The 25,910-nt window shown below is 41.6% G+C and overlaps 1 pseudogene across 1 annotated transcript; it reads left to right on the top strand.

Annotated features, from left to right (window-relative positions):
* Positions 1-479: 479 nt before the first annotated feature.
* On the top strand, positions 480-24,137 carry LOC145793492 (uncharacterized; annotated as a pseudogene). The gene is made up of 4 exons (XR_014333866.1): positions 480-4,606; positions 4,836-5,223; positions 5,601-5,646; positions 23,853-24,137. The product of XR_014333866.1 is annotated as an uncharacterized LOC145793492 (transcript).
* The last annotated feature ends 1,773 nt before the right edge of the window (positions 24,138-25,910 follow it).

Genomic DNA, 25,910 nt, shown 5'->3' on the forward strand with positions numbered 1-25,910 from the left:
AAAATAAAATATTAGAGATCGAAATAACATGAAATTCATATTTTAGAAACTATTTCATTATCATTTCGGTAATTTAGACAATCCGTTTAAAATTGAATCAATTCAATTCCACTCAAAGTGAATACTTCAATGACAACATTAAAAATTTTAAAAATCAAATGAAACTTTGGAGGACCAAACACGGCGCAAGGTCATTGATCCAAATGATCGGATGCTTATGTTGTATAATTTGTTACAGAAGTGATAGTCCAAAGACATGTGTTTCATATGCATCGATCTGGCATGATCTTAGTGGAGGATCCAAACCAAGACTATTGAAAGGAATTGCACTAGAATTTTCAAACCCAACTAATAATTTTCCAAGTTGTATTATCTATCTATAAATACCTCTCTATGCTCTTGCAGCTCTTCATCCCTCCATCCTATTACTGTCTTTCATAACTTTCTATTCTATTCTAGTAATAACAAACAAGCCTACAATGACATTCTTGCCCAATACACTTCCCAACCACTTTCTTTCTTTCCCACCCCTTTTACTCTGCCTCATCATCCTTGCATTGCCCACTTTTTTTGATTATGCTGCTTTTGCTTCTTCCTCAACTAGAAAACAAGCAACTGAACCCACGACACTCTTGACATGGAAAGCTAGCCTTCACAACCAGAGTCAAACTCTCCTGTCCTCCTGGGTTGGAACCAACCATTGCACTTGGCTTGGAATTCGTTACAACAAGGCCGGTAGAGTTGCTCATATAGACCTTCAGAGTTATGGTTTGAAAGGTACTCTTTCTAATCTTAATTTCTCATCCTTTCCTCATCTCCTCACCCTTCAACTTTTTAACAACTCACTTTATGGGACCATTCCCCCCCATATCGGTAGCCTTTGGAGACTCACCGTCCTTATTTTGTCACTTAACAATCTCTCTGGAACAATTCCGACCGAAATAGGCCAACTAACTAATCTAAGAATCTTGTACCTGAATAGAAACCCAATCGGTGGCTCCATCCCTCAACAAATGGGATTCCTCAGCTCTCTCAATGAGCTCAGCTTGTATACTAACAATCTCACGGGTTCAATCCCTTCTTCAATTGGAAACTTGGGCAACTTAACCATTTTGTACCTTTATGACAACCAACTTTCCGGATCAATCCCTCAAGATATTGGGATGCTGAGGTCTCTCGTTAAACTCGCACTCTCAACGAACAATCTCACTGGTTCAATCCCTTCTTCAATTGGAAACTTGGGCAACTTAACCCTTCTGTACCTTTATGACAACCAACTTTCCGGATCAATCCCTCAAAAAGTTGGGATGCTGAGGTCTATCGTTGATCTCGAATTGTCAATAAACAAACTCACGGGTTCAATCCCTTCATCTATAGGGAACTTGGGCAACTTAACCACTCTGTACCTTTATGACAACCTACTTTCCGGATCAATCCCTCAAGATATTAGGATGCTGAGGTCTCTTGTTAAACTCGCACTCTCAACGAACAATCTCACCGGTTCAATCCCTTCTTCAATTGGAAACTTGCGCAACTTAACCCTTTTGTACCTTTATGACAACCAACTTTCCAGATCAATCCCTCAAGATATTGGGATGCTGAGGTCTCTCGTTAAACTCGCACTCTCAACGAACAATCTCACCGGTTCAATCCCTTCTTCAATTGGAAACTTGGGCAACTTAACCCTTCTGTACCTTTATGACAACCAACTTTCCGGATCAATCCCTCAAGAAGTTGGGATGCTGAGGTCTATCGTTGATCTCGAATTGTCAATAAACAAACTCACGGGTTCAATCCCTCCATCTATAGGGAACTTGGGCAACTTAACCACTCTGTGCCTTTATGACAACCAACTTTTTGGATCAATCCCTCAAGAAGTTGGGATGCTGAGATCTCTTGTTCATCTCGAACTCGAAAGGAACAACCTCACTGGTTCAATCCCTCAAGAAATTGGGATGCTCAGGTCTCTCGTTCATCTCGATTTCTCAGGGAACAAGCTCATGGGTTCAATCCCTGCATCTATAGGGAACTTGGGCAACTTAACCACTCTATACCTTTTTGACAACCGACTTTCCGGATCAATCCCTCAAGAAGTTGGGATGCTGAGGTCTCTCGTTGATCTCGAACTCTCAAGGAACAATCACACCGGTTCAATCCCTGCATCTATAGGCAACTTGACAAAGTTGAATATCTTAGGTTTAGCTAAAAATCTATTATCAGGCTCCATTCCTTCAGAGATAGGAAATTTAAAACAACTTGGTTATTTGTACTTCGTTGATAACCAACTCACTGGCTCTATTCCTCCAAGATTGAACAATCTTACACATTTGAAATCATTTCAGATAAGTTCCAACAAGCTCGTTGGTCATTTACCAGAAAACCTATGCTTTAGTGGATTACTTACATATTTAGGTGCAGCTGACAATAATCTCACAGGTCCCATCCCCAAAAGCTTGATAAATTGCTCCAGCTTATACAAAGTTAGGCTTGATGGAAACCAACTTTCGGGAAATATATCAGAAGATTTTGGCATATACCCAAGCTTGAATTACATTGATTTGAGTCATAACAATTTTTATGGTGAGCTATCTAAAAACTGGGGAAAATGCCACAATTTAACTAGTCTCAAAATGTCTAACAATAAAATTTCTGGTGAGACACCATCTGAAATAATGGATTCAACTCAACTACACGTCCTTGACCTCTCTTCAAATGACCTAGTTGGAGAAATCCCAATGAAATTGAAAAAGATGGTTTCATTGTTCAACCTTAAGCTAAATAATAACCATCTATCAGGCAACATTCCTCCAGAATTTGGTAAGTTGTCCAATCTAGAGATCCTTGACTTGGCAGCAAATGATCTAAGTGGCTCAATCCCTGGAGCACTAGGGGAGTGCATGAAACTTTATAACTTGAATTTGAGCAATAATAGATTTGGGGAAAGCGTTCCTGCTGAAATAGGTCGTATCCATAACCTTCAAATTCTTGATCTTGGTCATAATTTGCTAATAGGTAAGATACCACAGCAGCTTGGAGAATTGCAAAGGTTAGAAACATTGAATCTCTCCCACAATGAACTCTCTGGTTTCATTCCATCATCTTTCGATAATATGTTATGTTTGGCATTGGTAGATGTATCTTTCAATCAGTTGGATGGTGCTATTCCTAACATCAAAGCCTTCCAAGAGGCTCCATTTGACGCACTCAGAGGTAATAAAGGTTTATGTGGTAATGTTACTGGTTTGAAAACTTGTCCAGCAAAAATGAACAATGGGGTAGCTAAGAAAAAGAGTAACAGAGTTGTGTTACTAATTGTTCTTCTTTTTGGATTTCTATTTCTTTCATTAACGGTTGTCGGAATAGTACTCTTGGTCTTTTGTAAAAAAAATAAGAACACGAAAAATGAGCCAAGACGAGTAAATAATGAAAATTTGTTTGAAATTTGGAGCTATGACGGAAAAATGGTGTATGAAAGCATCATTGAAGCGACTGAAAACTTTAGTACCAAACATTGTGTTGGGGAGGGAGGATGCGGTACTGTTTACCGAGCTGATCTCGCAAGTGGTCAGGTAGTTGCTGTGAAGAAACTTCATGTATCACCCGAAGGTGACTTGGCTAATCTGAAAGGCTTTACGAGTGAGATCCGTGCATTAACAAAGATTTGCCATCACAATATTGTAAAACTTTATGGCTATTGTTCACACCGAAGGCACTCATTTTTGGTTTATGAGTTCTTGGAAGGGGGAAGCTTGGGAAAGATATTGAGCACGGTGGATCATGTATTATACTTTGATTGGATTAAGAGAGTGAATGTTGTCAAAGATGTGGCAAATGCTTTGTCTTATATGCACCATGATTGTTCTCCAGCAATCATCCATCGAGACATATCAAGCAAGAATGTTTTGCTTGATTTAGAGTCCGTGGCTCACATATCCGATTTCGGCACAGCTAGTACTCTTGATTTTTTTAAAAAAATTGAGGAACACAAAAAATGAGCCAAGACGAGTAAATAACAAAAAAATGTTTGAAATTTGGAGCTATGACGGGAAAATGGTGTATGAAAACATCATTGAAGTGACTGAGAACTTTAGTACCAAATATTGTGTTGGGGAGGGAGGATGTGGTACTGTTTACAGAGCTGATCTCACAAGTGGTCAAGTAGTTGCCGTGAAGAAACTTCATGTATCACCCGATGGTTATTTGGCTATTCTAAAAGGCTTTACGAGTGAGATAAGTGCATTAACAAAGATTCGCCATCACAATATTGTAAAACTTTATGGCTATTGTTCACACCAAAGGCACTCGTTTTTGGTTTATGAGTTTTTGGAAGGGGGAAGCTTGGGAAAGATATTGAGCACGGAGGATCATGTATTATACTTCGATTGGATTAAGAGAGTGAATGTTGTCAAAGATGTGGCAAATGCTTTGTCTTTTATGCACCACGACTGTTCTCCATCAATCATCCATCGAGACATATCAAGCAAGAATGTTTTGCTTGATTTAGAGTCCGTGGCTCACATATCCGATTTCGGCACAGCTAGATTTTTGAAGCCTGACTCATCCAATTGGACATCATTTGCAGGGACCTTTGGGTACACTGCTCCTGGTATGTAATGTTCATTTTATTTTATCAATCATTGCATATTAAGTGATTTCTTATCTTGGATGTTATTTCACTCGAATTGAAAGGGTCATTGAACTTCTAATTGTTACTTTGATATGGAACATGAGCATGAGCATGTGCATGTTTCTTGTTTTTCTTTTTTCTTTTTCCACCTTCGTTTTTTTTTTTTAATTACTATTTTCTTCTCTTTGTTATTCGTTTCATTTGGTAGAACTTGCTTATACAATGGAAGTGAATGAGAGGTGCGATGTTTATAGTTTTGGGGTTCTCACATTGGAAGTGATTATGGGGAAGCATCCAGGTGATCTAATCTACTCTCTGTCATCATCGTCATCCTCTTCCTCATCCACATCAACTGCACATGGGATACTATTGAAGGATGTGTTGGATCAACGTCTCGCAGCACCTGAGAATCAAACGGCAGAGCAAGTATTTGTGGTTGCAAAACTAGCATTTGCATGTTTGCAAGCCAATCCACTATCTCGGCCAACCATGAGACAAGTGGCCATGAAGCTATCAGATGATCGAAGGTCACATCTGCAAAATGAATTCCACATGATTACATTGGGACAACTGCTATCAACTGCTCAACCTCTTGAGTATTTGCCTTCTATCCTTGGACTATATGTTGTTCTTGTTTTCCATTTTCTTCTTAGATTGTTCAATTCCAACCCCCTTTTCTAGTCTATTTCTCTGCTCTTTTATACAAAACTTTTTAATGGCTAATTTAAAACCATATTAAATCTTCATGTTGGTGTATTTAGTGGGCTGTTTTCTTTGGATTTTTGCAAGCTTTTTAAATGAATAGTTTCAATAAAAAATTTCTACTTATTTATCTTGAATTTATTTGACATTTGAGTTGCTCATATTATTTATACATTTATAAGCTCTAAATTCCACATTAGCTTTTCTACTCTTATTCTGTATTTTGAATTTGCTTGCTCCGTTTCTTACAAAGTGGTGTTGTACTATGCAGGCAACTAGAGCCCTTAGCCATCCAGTCTAATTGAAAGCCTTTTGAGGTAATTTGAGATCGAAATCGATAAATTTGATTGAGACATTTTTATTTTTTAATATTTTTTATAATTTATTATTTTGTGAGTTTGTGATGAAAATTTACTAATTAAATCTTCATATTCAAGTTTTGCTAACATTTTTTTTTTTAAATTGATAATATGACTAAGTTACTGTTATTATAAAATATTTTTGAAACTGTCATCATCTAGTGATTTTAATTTTTAAAATTAAATAAAAAAAATCAACAATTTCTTCCAAAGTTAGAAATTATTCAAACATGACTTGAATTGAAGAAAGCAAGCTAGAGAGAGGGGATCTGTTTGGTTTGCGTAACTTTTTTCAAACTTTTGAACTTTCCTTTTTTCGATCTCAGGTGAGAGTTGTATAAGTAAAAGTGTTATGTAAATTAAGGACTTAAGAAGGTCAGCGTAACTATGTCGAAAGTATAAAACTAAATGTATTTTCTTAAAATCTCAAGAGAGGTGAGTGTAATTTACCGAAAACAAATGTAAGAGTTTTATGGAATCTTAACCACAACTTGTAGATTTTCAAAAAATGTGGGTCATCTGGGGTCTGTTTTTCCATATGAACCAGCATGGCCTTATTTTCGGGGGAAAAGAATGTTGAAGTTATATAGGGCCTTAATATATGGGATAATTACTAATAAGTCTTATTGATTGGATTTATTTACTCATAAATCTAAAGTGATTTATTTATTTATTTATTTATTATTTTTACGTATTTGCCTCTTATTTTAATAATGAGAAAATTTTGAAACTTTATACATATATGTTGTGTTTGTGAAATGATTATTTGGTACTCAGTAATGATACTAATAAATTTATCAAACTGATAAATGATTAGGACATTTTGACTTTTATTTGTAAGGTTTGCTTAGTTTTAGTTTATTTGTGTTGGTTTGCATTAAAATATGATGTGAGAGGTGTAACTAGTTAAATTGTATTTTAAAAAAAAATATTTTTACAGTAATAAATTTATCTCTAAAAGTTACAATAGGATATTTTTATAAATAAATTTGATCCATAGAATCTATCCCGTAATGTATAGGCTTTCAAAAAATTAGTACCATAAAAAATTAAGGCTTATATCAAGGATTTTATTGGCTTTATGGTTAAGCCACTCATGTTTCCATGTTTAATTTAATTTTTTTTTTTTTTTCATGTTGCTTCCATTTTTTCCACAAGGTCATCTACTATCATATTGATGATTATGTATTCATATTAATGATTTTGTAACGCCCTCAAAATAATAACAATAAACCCATCAGATAAGACATGCATTTACATTTAAACTAACCGCATTCCTTTCATTCATTAGAATTCCATTACATAAGTATTACATGTTAACCTCATAACAAAATGCCCTACGGGCTTACAGCTTTCCAAGTTAACACTTGGTTACAACGAAGAGTTCTAACTCGTTTACACATTAAGCCCTTGGCTTGAAATTACATGTAATACATCAAAAGTAAAACGACAAAACTATGCCCGCCACTAGCCTCCCAGCTATGTCCTTGGAGGTGGCATGCTTCCTGCACCTGAAAATGATATTCCCATATAGGGTGAGCCACAGCCCAGTAGAAATACACTAAACCAACCATGGACAATGACTAAAACATTAGCAATTGATAGTTGGTCAACACTGATACAATCACATAAATTACATATTTATGTCAACGACTTACAAGTCCCAATTACTTTTCATTTTCCCTTTTCAATAGATAAGCATGCTAGCTCTATTATCATTTCCACAGATATGTATAAAAACTATATCTCACATTCTCACCAGATATGTATATCAACAATATCCACAGATAAGCATACAAGCTATATCCACACTTCACAACAGATATGTATATCAACAATATCCACAGATAAGCATACAAGCTGTATCCACACTTCACTTCACAAAGATAAGCATATGAGCTCTATCTTCACTTCTCTAGACAAGCATATGAGCTCTGTCTACGGAGTACATCCCCTATCTCCTCCAAATACCTATCCGGTTTAGAGGTACATCCCCTATCTTCCCCTAAACCGCGGAGTACATCCCCTATCTCCTCCTCTACACAAAACGTATATAAACACATTGGTTCTATATACAATCACACAATACATACAATTAATGTATTCTATCAATCGTCAAGTTCCATGACACATTCCATTGATTAGTTTCCGTTTACCTAATCATCATGCATTGTCTACAACAATCTCGACTATCCTCCACCGATAGCCCTAAGCAGTTATTTCGAAAACAGAAAATAAATGCACAAATGGATATTCAATCAACATTTCATTTCCTCATTTCTCACCAATTAATTATCCCAATTAATTAAACAATGTAATTAGGCTATTTTCCGTAATTACCATTTCAACCCTTAGGTCCCATTTTCATCAATGATTCAATAATCATTCCATTTTTCTATGCCAAACATGCATCTAGGTTTATTATGAATAAAACCCCAACCTTTGTAAAATTACACAAAAGCCCCAAACCTTTACAAGATTACCAAACCAAGCCCAACATCTCAAAATACCAAAATTTAAAGACAAAACCCATAGAGAGGAGTAGGATATCCCTACCTCAAATTCGGAGTCCCAAAGTAGAAGACGACAAAACCCAACGTGCTCCAAAACCCGAGATTTTCAGATTAAAATGAAGCCCTCGACGATCAACAACCTTTTTGTAAAGGCCAAAGGTGAGTAAATCACTCCTACTAGATCAAAACCTAGAGAGAAGGTAGTATCTAGAGTGAGAGGCTCAACAATGGTGATTTTGGAAAAGTAAGAGAGAGAAGAGAAAGCAAAAAGTGATTTGAAAAGTCACAATTTCGGGATTTAAACCCAGTCTTCCGCTCGAGCGTAAAACACCCCGCTCGAGCGGCCACTCACAGACTTACACTCGAGCGGCCAACCTCCCGCTCGAGCGCAGAATGCACTCGCTCAGCACTTTTGCAGAACCAGACCTCCGCTCGAGCTCCCAACCCTACGCTCGAGCTCACAACACTGCACAACAAGATACTGGATGGATGTAATCTACGCTCGAGCGCCAACACCTCCGCTCGAGCGTACAGGCCAAAAATCTGGGCAACTAGTTTTGGTTTCTAAACTCAACCAACCTGTAACCAACCCGCTCAACACATCCTATAACTCAAATACAACGTAAGAAAGGATGTAAACAAGATAATAAACAACTACCAACATCCACGGACACATGTCCGGATCACTATACAACAAGGGTAAATCCGGGATCGCTATAACCTCCCCCCCTTAAAGAATTTCGTCCCCGAAATTAAGCACAAGTTTTCAAAAACAGGTTTTCCTCCATTTTAATCAATGTTACAATTTAACATTCAACAATTCGACCCATTACCGGTCATCCCATCCCTTTAACAAGAGACATATCACAATATGTAAACAACATATGTACTTTCAACATGCATCAACATTATGCACTAACTTTCCAATGTCAACAATAAATTCAACATATATAGCGTTACATCCAACTACCATATGAGGCAAGTTCCAAAACATACTACCAATAATCAAAACATTCTCAATGTTTCACAACTTAAGACATATATAAAAGCTCTTAAGTTCAACAAAATGTAAAATTCAAATACAAAATTACATATCAATAAACAAGTCCGGATATTTCTCTCGGACTTCCAACTCACGTTCCCAAGTGGCTTCCTCCACTCCGTGATGTTTCCACAAGACTTTCACCAAAGGAATGGTCTTACCACGCAGGACCTGATCCCGCCTATCCAAGACCCGAACCGGTCTCTCCTCATACGAGGCATCCTCATCTACCTCTAAATCAGTCCAATCCAGCACATGTGATGGATCTGGCTCATACTTCCGAAGCATACTCACATGAAACACGTCATGTACTCCGGACAACTGCGGTGGTAAGGCTAACCGATAAGCAACCTCACCTATCCTTTCAAGGATCTCAAAAGGACCAATAAACCGAGGGGATAACTTCCCACTCTTCCCAAACCTCATCAGGCCTCGCCTAGGTGATATCTTCAGAAAGACATGATCACCTACCGCAAACGCCAAAGGCCTCCTCCTACGGTCGGCATAACTCTTTTGTCGACTCTGGGCTGTAACAAGCCTTCTACGGATAAGCTCAACTTTCTCCGTCGTCTCCCTAACCAACTCCGGACCCAACAAAGGTGCATCACCCACCTCGGCCCAACAAACTGGAGACCTACACGGTCGGCCATACAAGGCCTCAAACGGTGCCATACCGATGCTAGACTGAAAACTGTTGTTGTAGGCAAACTCTACCAATGGCAAGTGCCTCTCCCACGTCCCACTGAAATCCAGGACACAACCCCGAAGCATATCCTCGAGGATCTGAATAGTACGCTCGGACTGCCCGTCAGTCTGAGGATGATAAGCCGTACTAAAGGTTAACTTAGTGCCCAACGCACTCTGCAAACTCTGCCACAACCTAGCAGTAAAACGAGGATCTCTATCTGAGATGATCGTCACTGGGACCCCGTGCAATCTCACTACGTCCCGAATATACAAGTCGGCAAGATGATCTACCGAATCTCTCACGCGCATAGGAATAAAGTGCGCCGACTTAGTCAACCGGTCTACAACCACCCAAATAGCATCACTACCCCGCTGAGTCCTCGGAAGACCTACAACGAAGTCCATAGTGACATGCTCCCACTTCCACTCGGCAATAGGCAAGGGTTGCAACAAACCCGCTGGCCTCTGATGCTCGGCCTTCACTTGCTGGCAAGTAAGGCATTTCGATACGAAAACAGCCACATCTCTCTTCATACCCCGCCACCAAAACTGGCGACCCAAATCCTGATACATCTTAGTACCTCCCGGATGCACCGCAAGGCGCGAATGGTGAAACTCTCGGAGTACTTCCTCTCGGCAAGCCTCCGGTACAAACAAACGGTCTCGGTATCTCACACTCAGGTCGGGATACACCGTCAAACCCTTCTCAACTTTCCCACTGGAGATCTTTTCTCGGAGGGATTCTACCTCAAGGTCACCTCTCTGTGCCTCTAACACTCTAATCACAAGTGTAGGCTGCGCAACAACAGAAAACAAGGCCGCAGCCTCAACAGATTCACCCAGTAGCAAATCAAACTCGCCAAGTGCTCCCAACATCACCCATTTCCGGATGGCTATGCAAGCTACATCACTAATGGTTTTCCTACTAAGGGCATCGGCCACAACATTGGCCTTTCCCGGATGATAATGCAACTCAAAATCATAATCCTCGATGAACTCCATCCACCTCCTCTGCCTCAGATTCAAGTCTCTCTGTGTAAACAGATACTTCAAACTCTTATGATCCGAGAATACCTCGAACCTCTCACCATAAAGGTAGTGCCTCCAGATTTTCAAGGCAAAGATCACAGCTGCTAACTCTAGGTCATGTGTGGGGTAATTCTTCTCGTGTATTTTCAACTGACGTGAGCCATAAGCTACCACTTTCCCCTCTTGCATCAACACACAACCTAAACCCTCTCGTGAGGCATCACAATAAACCGCATAACCCAACCCTCTCTCCGGAATAATCAACACCGGAGCGGTGGTCAATGTAACTTTCAACTCTTGAAACGACTTTTCACAAGTCTCACTCCACACAAACTTGACTCCTTTCCGAGTCAGTCTAGTCAACGGTGACGCTAACCTGGAGAAATCTTTCACAAACCGACGGTAATACCCAGCTAATCCCAGAAAACTGCGGATCTCAAACACACTCTTAGGCTGTGCCCAATCTTGCACTGCCTCAACCTTGGATGTATCAACAGACACCCCTTCCCCAGATACCACGTGGCCTAAGAATTTGACTTCCCCCAGCCAGAACTCACACTTCCCAAACTTGGCATACAGCCTATGGGCTCTAAGTAGCTCAAGCACTACTCTCAAGTGTGCCTCGTGCTCCTCCTCAGAAGACGAATATATAAGGATATCGTCCACAAAAACAACCACAAAGCGGTCTAAGAACTCCCGGAAAATCCGGTTCATCAAGTCCATAAAGACTGCCGGTGCATTGGTAAGCCCAAATGGCATCACCAGAAACTCATAATGGCCATACCGCGTACGGAATGCCGTCTTCGGAATATCTTCCTCCCTGACCCTCAACTGATGGTAACCCGATCTCAAGTCTATCTTAGAGAAACAACGGGAACCCTTCAACTGGTCAAACAAATCATCTATACGGGGCATAGGATACTTATTCTTAACCGTAGCCCGATTCAACTTCCGGTAGTCTATACACAATCTCAAGGCACCATCTTTCTTTTTAACAAAGAGGGCCGGTGCTCCCCACGGTGAAACACTAGGGCGAACAAAGCCCTTATCTAGCAATTCCTGGAGCTGAACTTTCAACTCAACCAACTCTGCTGGAGCAAAACGGTAAGGTGCCATAGAAATCGGCGCCGTACCAGGCACTAAATCAATAGAGAACTCTATCTCTCGGTGAGGTGGCAAACTAACAAGATCTTCGGGAAAGACATCCGAATACTCACAAACCACCCTCGGTAACACAACCTGGGTCTCACCACTCTCACCACTCTCAAAGTTAGCAAGTAGACTATTAAGCTCACTTCGCCCTCGCGAATCATACCCCGGTGGCAAAACACTACCAACCCGGTCTCCCAAGAAATGGAACCACTCCCCGCTCAAGGTACATAATGTAACCCTCTGGCGGTAGCAATCAATAACAGCCCGGTATGACGATAACCAGTCCATACCCAAAATAACATCAAAACCCTTCATGGGCATGACAACAAACGGAAAAGGAAGCCTATAATCGGCGACCTCTATATCACATCCTCTAACACCCTGTTTCAGGATCAACTCACCGCCCAAAGGCGATACCACACAAATAGGAGATGCTAACTGTGCTAACTCCAATTCCAAAACAGATGCAAATGCAGCAGATACAAAAGAATGAGATGCACCCGTGTCTATCAACACATTAGCAACTGAGTTGCAAAACAGAAAAGTACCTCTCACTACTGATGGAGCTGGTACTAAATCCTGCGCGGTAACAGCATACACGCGCCCCGTAGGCCCCTGGTCTACCTGCTCACCTCTCGGAGCAAAAGACTGCTGCACAGACTGGGATGACGGAGCTCCCGGATTGGCCCTCGAGGCCTGCACAGACTGAGCTGGCTGAAAACCCTGCGTCTGCCTAGAACCAGACGCTCCCGAAGTGGCACTCAACTGTGGGCAAAACCTCTTCATGTGCCCAGGTTGTCCACACTGATAACAAATCAAGAGCTGCCCCCTGCCCAAACTCTGACTCGGCGGTCTAGCTGAAGAAGAAGCAGCTTTCTGACCCCCACCCTTCTGCGGGCAAACAGAAACCTTGTGACCCAGCTGGCCACACTTGTAACAGGTGAAATCCCCCTGACTGCCTCTCCCCGAGCCTACACTAGGCACTGGAAAGGTCGATCTAGAGACTGCACCCTGAGACTGCTGAGGGTTATAACCCTTCTGTCTCCTGCCATCACTCTGACTATCCTGGCTCCTCTTGGAGCCTCTCTGACCCTCATCCTCCTCCTGCATCATAAGCTCCATATGAGCTGCAGCATCCACTAGGTGTCTATACTCTCTAATATAAGACCCACCAACTCTCAACTTGAGGCCCCGCCTCAACTTCCGCTCAAACTCATAGCAACGGCGTTCCTCAGACGCCACCAGTTCAGGTGCAAACCTAGACAGACTGGTAAAAGTAGCCTCAAACTCGGCCACTGACAAGCCCTGCTGATTAAGCCGGCTAAACTGATCCCTCAGCTTCTCCCTTGCTACTGCAGACAAAAACCTCTCCTGAAAAGCATTCACAAACGCCTCCCAAGTACCACCAACACGAGCTTTCTCGTACTTCCACCATTGACCCGCATCTCCCTTCAATTGGAAGGATGCCAAGGTCACTTTCAGTGCTCCGTCCTCGATGCCAAGCATCTCAAACGTCTTCGTTGTCTGTTCGAGCCATTCATCTGCCTTAAGCGGCTCTTTAGGATCCCCGATAAACTCGTCCGGATTACACCGAAAGAACTCCCTCTTCAAGAAGGAAGGCCCTGTCTCAGCTGCCTGATTCCCAGCTCTAAGAATACCTAAAGCTCCTGCTATCTCTCTGGCCAAGGCACCCATAGCCTGCTGACCCACTGGCTCGGCCACATTGGCCTGCCCAACTCCCTCCTGCACTGCCGGGATCTCACCCTGTAACGGTACTTCCTGCCTCGCAGGTCTACCACGCCTAGCACCTCTTCCTCGTCCTGACATCCTAATAAAGGCAACACAGAACGTTAGCACATTCATAGGTGTGCCGAAACTAAACACTCACGTCCTAATGCATGGACAAGTGTAATTCACTCCACATAAGCACATAAACACATAAGCACTTACGAATTTCATTTCCGGATAATAATAGTCCCGAGACGTTACTAGAGTTCCGGTTAGAAACAGCATTGATCAAGTGCTTTTCCAACAAGACTCCCAGAAACTCAAGGATCCAATCAACATCCCAGAAATTAAATCCCATACCCACATAGTCACATAAGCATGTTATCACTTAAGCACATAGCCTATGATACTACATCTAAGTCTCTATCAAGCGAGACAAACCCATTGTGATACTAATCACTTCCCACGTACCCAAAGTATTCAAACCCGGTACGCTCTGATACCAAGTTGTAACGCCCTCAAAATAATAACAATAAACCCATCAGATAAGACATGCATTTACATTTAAACTAACCGCATTCCTTTCATTCATTAGAATTCCATTACATAAGTATTACATGTTAACCTCATAACAAAATGCCCTACGGGCTTACAGCTTTCCAAGTTAACACTTGGTTACAACGAAGAGTTCTAACTCGTTTACACATTAAGCCCTTGGCTTGAAATTACATGTAATACATCAAAAGTAAAACGACAAAACTATGCCCGCCACTAGCCTCCCAGCTATGTCCTTGGAGGTGGCATGCTTCCTGCACCTGAAAATGATATTCCCATATAGGGTGAGCCACAGCCCAGTAGAAATACACTAAACCAACCATGGACAATGACTAAAACATTAGCAATTGATAGTTGGTCAACACTGATACAATCACATAAATTACATATTTATGTCAACGACTTACAAGTCCCAATTACTTTTCATTTTCCCTTTTCAATAGATAAGCATGCTAGCTCTATTATCATTTCCACAGATATGTATAAAAACTATATCTCACATTCTCACCAGATATGTATATCAACAATATCCACAGATAAGCATACAAGCTATATCCACACTTCACAACAGATATGTATATCAACAATATCCACAGATAAGCATACAAGCTGTATCCACACTTCACTTCACAAAGATAAGCATATGAGCTCTATCTTCACTTCTCTAGACAAGCATATGAGCTCTGTCTACGGAGTACATCCCCTATCTCCTCCAAATACCTATCCGGTTTAGAGGTACATCCCCTATCTTCCCCTAAACCGCGGAGTACATCCCCTATCTCCTCCTCTACACAAAACGTATATAAACACATTGGTTCTATATACAATCACACAATACATACAATTAATGTATTCTATCAATCGTCAAGTTCCATGACACATTCCATTGATTAGTTTCCGTTTACCTAATCATCATGCATTGTCTACAACAATCTCGACTATCCTCCACCGATAGCCCTAAGCAGTTATTTCGAAAACAGAAAATAAATGCACAAATGGATATTCAATCAACATTTCATTTCCTCATTTCTCACCAATTAATTATCCCAATTAATTAAACAATGTAATTAGGCTATTTTCCGTAATTACCATTTCAACCCTTAGGTCCCATTTTCATCAATGATTCAATAATCATTCCATTTTTCTATGCCAAACATGCATCTAGGTTTATTATGAATAAAACCCCAACCTTTGTAAAATTACACAAAAGCCCCAAACCTTTACAAGATTACCAAACCAAGCCCAACATCTCAAAATACCAAAATTTAAAGACAAAACCCATAGAGAGGAGTAGGATATCCCTACCTCAAATTCGGAGTCCCAAAGTAGAAGACGACAAAACCCAACGTGCTCCAAAACCCGAGATTTTCAGATTAAAATGAAGCCCTCGACGATCAACAACCTTTTTGTAAAGGCCAAAGGTGAGTAAATCACTCCTACTAGATCAAAACCTAGAGAGAAGGTAGTATCTAGAGTGAGAGGCTCAACAATGGTGATTTTGGAAAAGTAAGAGAGAGAAGAGAAAGCAAAAAGTGATTTGAAAAGTCACAATTTCGGGATTTAAACCCAGTCTTCCGCTCGAGCGTAAAACACCCCGCTCGAGCGGCCACTCACAGACTTACGCTCGAGCGGCCAACCTCCCGCTCGAGCGCAGAATGCACTCGCTCAGCACTTTTGCAGAACCAGACCTCCGCTCGAGCTCCCAACCCTACGCTCGAGCTCACAACACTGCACAACAAGATACTGGATGGATGTAATCTACGCTCGAGCGCCAACACCTCCGCTCGAGCGTACAGGCCAAAAATCTGGGCAACTAGTTTTGGTTTCTAAACTCAACCAACCTGTAACCAACCCGCTCAACACATCCTATAACTCAAATACAACGTAAGAAAGGATGTAAACAAGATAATAAACAACTACCAACATCCACGGACACATGTCCGGATCACTATACAACAAGGGTAAATCCGGGATCGCTATAACCTCCCCCCCTTAAAGAATTTCGTCCCCGAAATTAAGCACAAGTTTTCAAAAACAGGTTTTCCTCCATTTTAATCAATGTTACAATTTAACATTCAACAATTCGACCCATTACCGGTCATCCCATCCCTTTAACAAGAGACATATCACAATATGTAAACAACATATGTACTTTCAACATGCATCAACATTATGCACTAACTTTCCAATGTCAACAATATATTCAACATATATAGCGTTACATCCAACTACCATATGAGGCAAGTTCCAAAACATACTACCAATAATCAAAACATTCTCAATGTTTCACAACTTAAGACATATATAAAAGCTCTTAAGTTCAACAAAATGTAAAATTCAAATACAAAATTACATATCAATAAACAAGTCCGGATATTTCTCTCGGACTTCCAACTCACGTTCCCAAGTGGCTTCCTCCACTCCGTGATGTTTCCACAAGACTTTCACCAAAGGAATGGTCTTACCACGCAGGACCTGATCCCGCCTATCCAAGACCCGAACCGGTCTCTCCTCATACGAGGCATCCTCATCTACCTCTAAATCAGTCCAATCCAGCACATGTGATGGATCTGGCTCATACTTCCGAAGCATACTCACATGAAACACGTCATGTACTCCGGACAACTGCGGTGGTAAGGCTAACCGATAAGCAACCTCACCTATCCTTTCAAGGATCTCAAAAGGACCAATAAACCGAGGGGATAACTTCCCACTCTTCCCAAACCTCATCAGGCCTCGCCTAGGTGATATCTTCAGAAAGACATGATCACCTACCGCAAACGCCAAAGGCCTCCTCCTACGGTCGGCATAACTCTTTTGTCGACTCTGGGCTGTAACAAGCCTTCTACGGATAAGCTCAACTTTCTCCGTCGTCTCCCTAACCAACTCCGGACCCAACAAAGGTGCATCACCCACCTCGGCCCAACAAACTGGAGACCTACACGGTCGGCCATACAAGGCCTCAAACGGTGCCATACCGATGCTAGACTGAAAACTGTTGTTGTAGGCAAACTCTACCAATGGCAAGTGCCTCTCCCACGTCCCACTGAAATCCAGGACACAACCCCGAAGCATATCCTCGAGGATCTGAATAGTACGCTCGGACTGCCCGTCAGTCTGAGGATGATAAGCCGTACTAAAGGTTAACTTAGTGCCCAACGCACTCTGCAAACTCTGCCACAACCTAGCAGTAAAACGAGGATCTCTATCTGAGATGATCGTCACTGGGACCCCGTGCAATCTCACTACGTCCCGAATATACAAGTCGGCAAGATGATCTACCGAATCTCTCACGCGCATAGGAATAAAGTGCGCCGACTTAGTCAACCGGTCTACAACCACCCAAATAGCATCACTACCCCGCTGAGTCCTCGGAAGACCTACAACGAAGTCCATAGTGACATGCTCCCACTTCCACTCGGCAATAGGCAAGGGTTGCAACAAACCCGCTGGCCTCTGATGCTCGGCCTTCACTTGCTGGCAAGTAAGGCATTTCGATACGAAAACAGCCACATCTCTCTTCATACCCCGCCACCAAAACTGGCGACCCAAATCCTGATACATCTTAGTACCTCCCGGATGCACCGCAAGGCGCGAATGGTGAAACTCTCGGAGTACTTCCTCTCGGCAAGCCTCCGGTACAAACAAACGGTCTCGGTATCTCACACTCAGGTCGGGATACACCGTCAAACCCTTCTCAACTTTCCCACTGGAGATCTTTTCTCGGAGGGATTCTACCTCAAGGTCACCTCTCTGTGCCTCTAACACTCTAATCACAAGTGTAGGCTGCGCAACAACAGAAAACAAGGCCGCAGCCTCAACAGATTCACCCAGTAGCAAATCAAACTCGCCAAGTGCTCCCAACATCACCCATTTCCGGATGGCTATGCAAGCTACATCACTAATGGTTTTCCTACTAAGGGCATCGGCCACAACATTGGCCTTTCCCGGATGATAATGCAACTCAAAATCATAATCCTCGATGAACTCCATCCACCTCCTCTGCCTCAGATTCAAGTCTCTCTGTGTAAACAGATACTTCAAACTCTTATGATCTGAGAATACCTCGAACCTCTCACCATAAAGGTAGTGCCTCCAGATTTTCAAGGCAAAGATCACAGCTGCTAACTCTAGGTCATGTGTGGGGTAATTCTTCTCGTGTATTTTCAACTGACGTGAGCCATAAGCTACCACTTTCCCCTCTTGCATCAACACACAACCTAAACCCTCTCGTGAGGCATCACAATAAACCGCATAACCCAACCCTCTCTCCGGAATAATCAACACCGGAGCGGTGGTCAATGTAACTTTCAACTCTTGAAACGACTTTTCACAAGTCTCACTCCACACAAACTTGACTCCTTTCCGAGTCAGTCTAGTCAACGGTGACGCTAACCTGGAGAAATCTTTCACAAACCGACGGTAATACCCAGCTAATCCCAGAAAATTGCGGATCTCAAACACACTCTTAGGCTGTGCCCAATCTTGCACTGCCTCAACCTTGGATGTATCAACAGACACCCCTTCCCCAGATACCACGTGGCCTAAGAATTTGACTTCCCCCAGCCAGAACTCACACTTCCCAAACTTGGCATACAGCCTATGGGCTCTAAGTAGCTCAAGCACTACTCTCAAGTGTGCCTCGTGCTCCTCCTCAGAAGACGAATATATAAGGATATCGTCCACAAAAACAACCACAAAGCGGTCTAAGAACTCCCGGAAAATCCGGTTCATCAAGTCCATAAAGACTGCCGGTGCATTGGTAAGCCCAAATGGCATCACCAGAAACTCATAATGGCCATACCGCGTACGGAATGCCGTCTTCGGAATATCTTCCTCCCTGACCCTCAACTGATGGTAACCCGATCTCAAGTCTATCTTAGAGAAACAACGGGAACCCTTCAACTGGTCAAACAAATCATCTATACGGGGCATAGGATACTTATTCTTAACCGTAGCCCGATTCAACTTCCGGTAGTCTATACACAATCTCAAGGCACCATCTTTCTTTTTAACAAAGAGGGCCGGTGCTCCCCACGGTGAAACACTAGGGCGAACAAAGCCCTTATCTAGCAATTCCTGGAGCTGAACTTTCAACTCAACCAACTCTGCTGGAGCAAAACGGTAAGGTGCCATAGAAATCGGCGCCGTACCAGGCACTAAATCAATAGAGAACTCTATCTCTCGGTGAGGTGGCAAACTAACAAGATCTTCGGGAAAGACATCCGAATACTCACAAACCACCCTCGGTAACACAACCTGGGTCTCACCACTCTCACCACTCTCAAAGTTAGCAAGTAGACTATTAAGCTCACTTCGCCCTCGCGAATCATACCCCGGTGGCAAAACACTACCAACCCGGTCTCCCAAGAAATGGAACCACTCCCCGCTCAAGGTACATAATGTAACCCTCTGGCGGTAGCAATCAATAACAGCCCGGTATGACGATAACCAGTCCATACCCAAAATAACATCAAAACCCTTCATGGGCATGACAACAAACGGAAAAGGAAGCCTATAATCGGCGACCTCTATATCACATCCTCTAACACCCTGTTTCAGGATCAACTCACCGCCCAAAGGCGATACCACACAAATAGGAGATGCTAACTGTGCTAACTCCAATTCCAAAACAGATGCAAATGCAGCAGATACAAAAGAATGAGATGCACCCGTGTCTATCAACACATTAGCAACTGAGTTGCAAAACAGAAAAGTACCTCTCACTACTGATGGAGCTGGTACTAAATCCTGCGCGGTAACAGCATACACGCGCCCCGTAGGCCCCTGGTCTACCTGCTCACCTCTCGGAGCAAAAGACTGCTGCACAGACTGGGATGACGGAGCTCCCGGATTGGCCCTCGAGGCCTGCACAGACTGAGCTGGCTGAAAACCCTGCGTCTGCCTAGAACCAGACGCTCCCGAAGTGGCACTCAACTGTGGGCAAAACCTCTTCATGTGCCCAGGTTGTCCACACTGATAACAAATCAAGAGCTGCCCCCTGCCCAAACTCTGACTCGGCGGTCTAGCTGAAGAAGAAGCAGCTTTCTGACCCCCACCCTTCTGCGGGCAAACAGAAACCTTGTGACCCAGCTGGCCACACTTGTAACAGGTGAAATCCCCCTGACTGCCTCTCCCCGAGCCTACACTAGGCACTGGAAAGGTCGATCTAGAGACTGCACCCTGAGACTGCTGAGGGTTATAACCCTTCTGTCTCCTGCCATCACTCTGACTATCCTGGCTCCTCTTGGAGCCTCTCTGACCCTCATCCTCCTCCTGCATCATAAGCTCCATATGAGCTGCAGCATCCACTAGGTGTCTATACTCTCTAATATAAGACCCACCAACTCTCAACTTGAGGCCCCGCCTCAACTTCCGCTCAAACTCATAGCAACGGCGTTCCTCAGACGCCACCAGTTCAGGTGCAAACCTAGACAGACTGGTAAAAGTAGCCTCAAACTCGGCCACTGACAAGCCCTGCTGATTAAGCCGGCTAAACTGATCCCTCAGCTTCTCCCTTGCTACTGCAGACAAAAACCTCTCCTGAAAAGCATTCACAAACGCCTCCCAAGTACCACCAACACGAGCTTTCTCGTACTTCCACCATTGACCCGCATCTCCCTTCAATTGGAAGGATGCCAAGGTCACTTTCAGTGCTCCGTCCTCGATGCCAAGCATCTCAAACGTCTTCGTTGTCTGTTCGAGCCATTCATCTGCCTTAAGCGGCTCTTTAGGATCCCCGATAAACTCGTCCGGATTACACCGAAAGAACTCCCTCTTCAAGAAGGAAGGCCCTGTCTCAGCTGCCTGATTCCCAGCTCTAAGAATACCTAAAGCTCCTGCTATCTCTCTGGCCAAGGCACCCATAGCCTGCTGACCCACTGGCTCGGCCACATTGGCCTGCCCAACTCCCTCCTGCACTGCCGGGATCTCACCCTGTAACGGTACTTCCTGCCTCGCAGGTCTACCACGCCTAGCACCTCTTCCTCGTCCTGACATCCTAATAAAGGCAACACAGAACGTTAGCACATTCATAGGTGTGCCGAAACTAAACACTCACGTCCTAATGCATGGACAAGTGTAATTCACTCCACATAAGCACATAAACACATAAGCACTTACGAATTTCATTTCCGGATAATAATAGTCCCGAGACGTTACTAGAGTTCCGGTTAGAAACAGCATTGATCAAGTGCTTTTCCAACAAGACTCCCAGAAACTCAAGGATCCAATCAACATCCCAGAAATTAAATCCCATACCCACATAGTCACATAAGCATGTTATCACTTAAGCACATAGCCTATGATACTACATCTAAGTCTCTATCAAGCGAGACAAACCCATTGTGATACTAATCACTTCCCACGTACCCAAAGTATTCAAACCCGGTACGCTCTGATACCAAGTTGTAACGCCCTCAAAATAATAACAATAAACCCATCAGATAAGACATGCATTTACATTTAAACTAACCGCATTCCTTTCATTCATTAGAATTCCATTACATAAGTATTACATGTTAACCTCATAACAAAATGCCCTACGGGCTTACAGCTTTCCAAGTTAACACTTGGTTACAACGAAGAGTTCTAACTCGTTTACACATTAAGCCCTTGGCTTGAAATTACATGTAATACATCAAAAGTAAAACGACAAAACTATGCCCGCCACTAGCCTCCCAGCTATGTCCTTGGAGGTGGCATGCTTCCTGCACCTGAAAATGATATTCCCATATAGGGTGAGCCACAGCCCAGTAGAAATACACTAAACCAACCATGGACAATGACTAAAACATTAGCAATTGATAGTTGGTCAACACTGATACAATCACATAAATTACATATTTATGTCAACGACTTACAAGTCCCAATTACTTTTCATTTTCCCTTTTCAATAGATAAGCATGCTAGCTCTATTATCATTTCCACAGATATGTATAAAAACTATATCTCACATTCTCACCAGATATGTATATCAACAATATCCACAGATAAGCATACAAGCTATATCCACACTTCACAACAGATATGTATATCAACAATATCCACAGATAAGCATACAAGCTGTATCCACACTTCACTTCACAAAGATAAGCATATGAGCTCTATCTTCACTTCTCTAGACAAGCATATGAGCTCTGTCTACGGAGTACATCCCCTATCTCCTCCAAATACCTATCCGGTTTAAAGGTACATCCCCTATCTTCCCCTAAACCGCGGAGTACATCCCCTATCTCCTCCTCTACACAAAACGTATATAAACACATTGGTTCTATATACAATCACACAATACATACAATTAATGTATTCTATCAATCGTCAAGTTCCATGACACATTCCATTGATTAGTTTCCGTTTACCTAATCATCATGCATTGTCTACAACAATCTCGACTATCCTCCACCGATAGCCCTAAGCAGTTATTTCGAAAACAGAAAATAAATGCACAAATGGATATTCAATCAACATTTCATTTCCTCATTTCTCACCAATTAATTATCCCAATTAATTAAACAATGTAATTAGGCTATTTTCCGTAATTACCATTTCAACCCTTAGGTCCCATTTTCATCAATGATTCAATAATCATTCCATTTTTCTATGCCAAACATGCATCTAGGTTTATTATGAATAAAACCCCAACCTTTGTAAAATTACACAAAAGCCCCAAACCTTTACAAGATTACCAAACCAAGCCCAACATCTCAAAATACCAAAATTTAAAGACAAAACCCATAGAGAGGAGTAGGATATCCCTACCTCAAATTCGGAGTCCCAAAGTAGAAGACGACAAAACCCAACGTGCTCCAAAACCCGAGATTTTCAGATTAAAATGAAGCCCTCGACGATCAACAACCTTTTTGTAAAGGCCAAAGGTGAGTAAATCACTCCTACTAGATCAAAACCTAGAGAGAAGGTAGTATCTAGAGTGAGAGGCTCAACAATGGTGATTTTGGAAAAGTAAGAGAGAGAAGAGAAAGCAAAAAGTGATTTGAAAAGTCACAATTTCGGGATTTAAACCCAGTCTTCCGCTCGAGCGTAAAACACCCCGCTCGAGCGGCCACTCACAGACTTACGCTCGAGCGGCCAACCTCCCGCTCGAGCGCAGAATGCACTCGCTCAGCACTTTCGCAGAACCAGACCTCCGCTCGAGCTCCCAACCCTACGCTCGAGCTCACAACACTGCACAACAAGATACTGGATGGATGTAATCTACGCTCGAGTGCCAACACCTCCGCTCGAGCGTACAGGCCAAAAATCTGGGCAACTAGTTTTGGTTTCTAAACTCAACCAACCTGTAACCAACCCGCTCAACACATCCTATAACTCAAATACAACGTAAGAAAGGATGTAAACAAGATAATAAACAACTACCAACATCCACGGACACATGTCCGGATCACTATACAACAAGGGTAAATCCGGGATCGCTATAGATTTCATGTTCTGTTTGGAAGGATTAAAGACCATCAAGATCAAGACGAAGAACTAATGAGTTAGAAGCAGCATTGGCTGGTGCACATATGGCTCTTAGGACTGATGTGTGACTGACTGCTGAGACCTGCATATTGCTATTGCAGCTTGTCTTGTGTGTTGGATTGTATGTAAGGACTTAGAGTTGTTCTCTGTTTTGTCATTTGGTTGTTTTTTATTTGGTTTCTCACCAACTCATTGTGATATGCGTCCATATGATTAGGTTTGTTTTTCAGTATTAACCTAATTGGGATCGTGTGGTCTTACTATGATGTAGTCGTGCACTCGCCTTTTTTCACTTTCAACAATGATAGAGATCACTAATTTTGAAGCTGTAAAAGGATCACTAATGACATGACACTCAATAAAAAATGAAAAAAAATGCAACACCAAGGCCAAAACATCAAATCATTCATGGTGGGGCCCACTGCCACATCATTAGTGGTAGCACTAATTAGTGCTCTCACTCATTTTCCTTTCACTTTACTGATGTTCAATTTGTTTATATGCCGGTCTTCATCAATAAATTTTTTTCTTTTGCTGATAATAAAAAAAAAATGAAAAAAAAAAGACAATAGCCTTGTGATGGTGTTGCAACGTAGGTATTTGATTTATTTTTTTCCAACTTTTTCATTTTTCTTCCAAATCCATAATATATACATAACCAGAGTTCCTATCACCCAAGAAAAAGAATGGAAAATAGGACACCTAAAGTCTTAGTATTGGACAAATGAAAGTGTTTCATTAAGATTCCTTGCCTTATATACATGGCAAAGGCAAATCATTGGTCTTACACAATTATTTATAGGATTTAGGAAAAAATAATTTTTGCTTCTGGAAAAATTCATGTGATGTTTTTACTTGATACTTATTTTTTAAAATAATGAGACTCAATACTTTTTGTTATATTTTTAAAAAAAAAAAACTTGACAAATATCAAATGATGAATAATATAGAGTAATGCTCCAAACCTATAAACTAATCACTCATGGTTTAGAGTGTATTCCATTATTTTCTGTGCCTTTAGATGTACTAGTGTTTGTGGAGGGCTCTAACTGATTGATTTCTCTTTACCAAACTTGTCTCCTACCCAATTCACGATTTTGATATTCAACTTCTTTAGTCTTAATGTTCTCTATAGATGACTTTAGATTTTATATCATTTCAAAATTTTACTTCAATTGTCTGTTCATTTTACTTAAAAACTGAAATCTCTATAATTGAATTGACTGTTGCTTATTGAATTATAGAATGAAATATTTATTTAATCATACTTTCTAGAAAGTATAAAAGAATATTAATCAAGAGCTCTTAATTCAATTTTACAACTACAAATGCAAAAACAGTAATGTTTAAGTGATACTGCGCTCAATTAATTTATTACTCTAGATTTTTGTGTACTATTTTTTTCTTTCTTGTGTAAATGGTTAAAATATAAAACAATAATAGTAAATTTAATCATTTTAAAATTTTCTAATAACTATTTTAAATTGATTTTATCTTTTTAAGAGATATGTAAAAATATAGATGTCACGGCTCAAACTTGCCCCTATAAGTTTAGTATCATGACCACCCAGTAATATATAAAAAAAATAATTTAGTCGTTGGGGTCGTCACAATAGGTCCCCAAATTAACGCTTCGCTTTGGGCCTCTGAATGTTCAGGGCCGGCCCTGCCTCCGGCCACCTCCTCCCACTAATGGAAACCACCTTTGGCCACCTCTCCTTGCCAAAATCCATCTTTGGCCACCACTTTTGAAAGTCGATTACCATCCCCGACCATCGGCCACCACTTTCGGCGGCCAATTAACATCTGACCATAATATGTGACTATCGATAATCACCTTTGGTCAACATTTCCCACCAGACACTTCCTTCCCTTATTTTCAAAATAAATTTTTAAAACATGTGTATATCAAATTGATTTTTGTTTTTATTTTCATAAAAAATAAATATAAATATATATAATGTTTTATGTAAATAATAAACTGTCATTGTCATCAAACGGTATTACATAAATGTCAGAAACTAACCCAATTTTTA

Source organism: Camellia sinensis, chromosome 6 (assembly GCF_055761805.1).
Source record: "Camellia sinensis isolate YWXY chromosome 6, ASM5576180v1, whole genome shotgun sequence".
In the NCBI taxonomy this organism is placed as follows: Eukaryota; Viridiplantae; Streptophyta; class Magnoliopsida; order Ericales; family Theaceae; genus Camellia; species Camellia sinensis.